This window comes from Arachis duranensis, chromosome 8 (genome assembly GCF_000817695.3).
Source record: "Arachis duranensis cultivar V14167 chromosome 8, aradu.V14167.gnm2.J7QH, whole genome shotgun sequence".
In the NCBI taxonomy this organism is placed as follows: domain Eukaryota; kingdom Viridiplantae; phylum Streptophyta; class Magnoliopsida; order Fabales; family Fabaceae; genus Arachis; species Arachis duranensis.
Window position 1 is genome coordinate 41,230,116 of NC_029779.3, and position 3,761 is coordinate 41,233,876.

The window sequence follows — 3,761 nt, forward strand, 5'->3', positions numbered from 1 at the left end:
TCTTGGAGTTAAACGCCAGCTTTGGTGCCAGTTTGGGCGTTTAACTCCCATTTTGGTGCCAGTTCCGGCGTTTAACGCTGGAATTTCTGAGGGTGACTTTGTACGCCGGTTTGGGCCATCAAATCTTGGGCAAAGTATGAACTATCATATATTGCTGGAAAGCCCAGGATGTCTACTTTCCAAAGCCATTGAGAGCGCACCAATTGGGCTTCTGTAGCTCCAGAAAATCCACTTCGAGTGCAGGGAGGTCAGAATCCAACAGCATCTGCAGTCCTTTTTAGTCTCTGAATCAGATTTTTGCTCAGGTCCCTCAATTTCAGCTAGAAAATACCTGAAATCACAGAAAAACACACAAACTCATAGTAAAGTCCAAAAAAATGAATTTTAACTAAAAACTAATAAAAATCTACTAAAAACTAACTAGATCATACTAAAAACATACTAAAAATAATGTCAAAAAGCGTATAAATTATCCGCTCATCACATACAAGCGTTTTAACCATATAGGTTATACAAATCTTTCACCCCAGACACGCATGTTCTTTCACGTCTATTTCACGTGCCTTTCTAATTTAACAAAATTTTCAATCAACGCGCGAATATGTAACTTCTTTTTTCTAAAGGATTTTGTTTCCTTTTTCAAATTATCTTTGCATTTTTCGTTCATTATCTCTGTTCTCTTTTGGCATTTTTTGCGTTTCTCTTTGCGTTCTCTTTCTTCGTTCTTCTCGATTTTCATTGTTTTTAAAATTAAGCTCTGAAATCGTTTTGAAATCAAGCTCTGAATTCGTTTTGCAGATAATAAATGATTCAAGTTCAGATTGTCAACTCAACCATAACGAAGTGAATTTTGAATTTGAATCCAACAGAAGTCTCTGAGGTGAGGTTCAATTCTAGTTAATTTTTTGTTAGTAGTTTATGATTTCTAGATCTGAATAATGTTGTGAATCTTACCTGTAAATTTTGTTGTTCATTGTTGATTGTTTGAATTATATGTAATGTAGTAGTTTTGATGAATCTGTTGCATTTTATATCAGATTTTCGGATATAAATCAGGAATATTTGGGTGTAAAGTGAAAAAGTTTGGGTGTATTTACGTGTTTTGACTCTTTTTAATTGACCGAGGTTGAATTATCTTATTATTTTAGTTGAATTGTTTTAGTTTCTATTTGATGATGAGTCATGAATCTAATTTTTTTATAATGATTCTATAGTTGTAATTGTATTTTATAGTTGCTTCAAAGAAAAAGAAAATGAAAGCTCTAAACAAGGTAAAAGTGATGTTCTTTAAACAGGGTGAGGTAATTGAGTTTATTATTGTTAATAGTTTTGTTAATAAGTGAGTTTATTTTTTTGCAATTGAACCTTTTTTTATGGCGGATCAGTGGTGCAATCAAATTCCAGCCAATATCATGGACATGTTATAATTTATAAATTATCAATTCAGAGATTCAATAGCAGAGAACAAATTTTGGGGTATAGAGTGACACTATTTGGGTGTACCGATAAATATTTTTAAGTGTATTCTGCATGCTCTTATTTTCACATTATATATATGTGTGTGTGTGTGTGCGCGCGCTGTTTGTGTTGGAAATTAGTGTCTTAAGGGATTTGTTTTAAATTTACAATACAATATATATGTGTGTGTGTGTGTGTGAATTAACTAGAATTTTTAAGGAAGGTAACAATTCAAATTTCTGAATTTCCATAACTCCTAGTTATATTTTTCATGGAAATATGTAAGCACGCAATTTGGGTGTATTTCGATTATTTTTAGGTGTATTATAAAAGTAATTCAACGTATTAGTACATTCTGTCTTGTTTTTCTTGATTTTTTTTGAACCTGTAATTGACAGCTTTTGAATACAACAGATACAGCTTCATAGAAGTTTATTTATGCAAACAACATTTATAATAAAATTGGATTAAATATTCACAAACTATATAAAAAGTGTTCAAACTATTTACAAACTACACAACATTCAAACTAATTACTGTCAATATCATCTGAATCTATTTGATAATATGGACTCAACAATGCTGCAAATGGCTTGGACAATCTTATTGCTTCGCTTTTTCGAATGACTCTAAGATATATGTGCTTACATTATATTTTTTTCAGTTGGGTTCTTGCTTGCCATTTTTACTGTAAGGAATAAAAAATATTGTTAATAGATAAAAACATCACAAGTTACACTCAAATCCGATTGATATACATCCAAGTACCAGTCAAATACATATTTCTTATTTTTTGGATTAAACGAAATTATGAGTTCAAAATCATATACAAGTCAGCCAAACATGCATATAATAATACTACAAGCACAAGTACAAGCACAATAGTACCAGTTACACTTGAATACATGTGATATATACTCAAATACCAGTCACATACAACTGTATTATATGAGTTCAAAATGATATTTAAGTCAACCAAACATGCATATAATGATACTACAAGCGCAAGCACAACAACACCAGTTACACTCGAATTCGATTGATATACACCCAAATACCAGTCATATACATCCAAATATGAGTTCACTCGAAATACAGTCGAAAATTTATATGTATACAAACTCACTTCCTAACATGCAAACAATCACAAAAATAGATGAAAAAATAAGTTAAACCATTCACGAAAGAGTACGTAAAATAGTTATCACCGACTTGAATAGTTTTACGAGAACAGTAATATCTATTTTGAACCAATAACATATAATGAATCTACTTAATAAACCGAAATATGACGATATAGTGTTTTGCGTTCAAAAAGAGAAAGAGAAAAGTAAAAAACTTCGAAGATTAATGAAACAGTACATTGAATAATCTTTTGGTGTTTTTTTATGGAGATTTTGAAATTTTCTTACTGATTTCCTTAAGTGTGGGTGACTTTGACAGTTTTTTCAGAGTTTTCGATCGTGATTTGAATCTTGATGTTTGTGGTTTTGATCGAAGAAGAAAAAGAAGTGTTTTTTATAATAGAAATATTAACTATCGTACGTGTTAACACGCTCTTATGGGTGAGCGTACTTTTTGTTGGACTTTTGCCCAACTTGTATTACTTATAAGCTAAAAAGGCTTGTATGTATAACATAACTGCTATAGTAATAGTACAGTTAAGAACAATACCCAAAAAAAAATACTAGTTAGGAAAAAAAAGAATAATATTAATTATTTTAATATAATTAGGCTCAAAATATTTATTAATTAAGAAGCTATATTTTTAAATTTTTAAATTTAAATTTATCTAATTAATGTAAATATAGAATCAAATTATATCACTATAAAAATTATTTATGTCATAATAAATCTATGTACGAATTACATAAATATTAATATTAATATTTTTTCTATTTGATAATCATTGACCGTGTGAACAATTCTCACATCAACGGTTGTATATAATAGACAATATAAATATTATAACATGTTTATAATATGATAAACTAAATACAAGTTTCACGCATTTTCTTAAATATATTCATAGTAAGTTATAAAAGCAAAATATTCTTATTTTACTTGATATAAATTGCATCAACTTTTATGTGTGTAATATTGAAAAAAGATAAGCATTCACAAGAAATAAAATGTGAGTAAAATAAGAATAAAAAATTAATGATAAAAAAATACATATTAATGATATAAAAAAATGACAATTATCAATTTTATAGAATTAAAAAAATAATTAAATTTATTATTTACCTTTTTTAATTATTTTTTTAATTTAAAATTCTGATGTTCATTTTTTTATTCTTTAT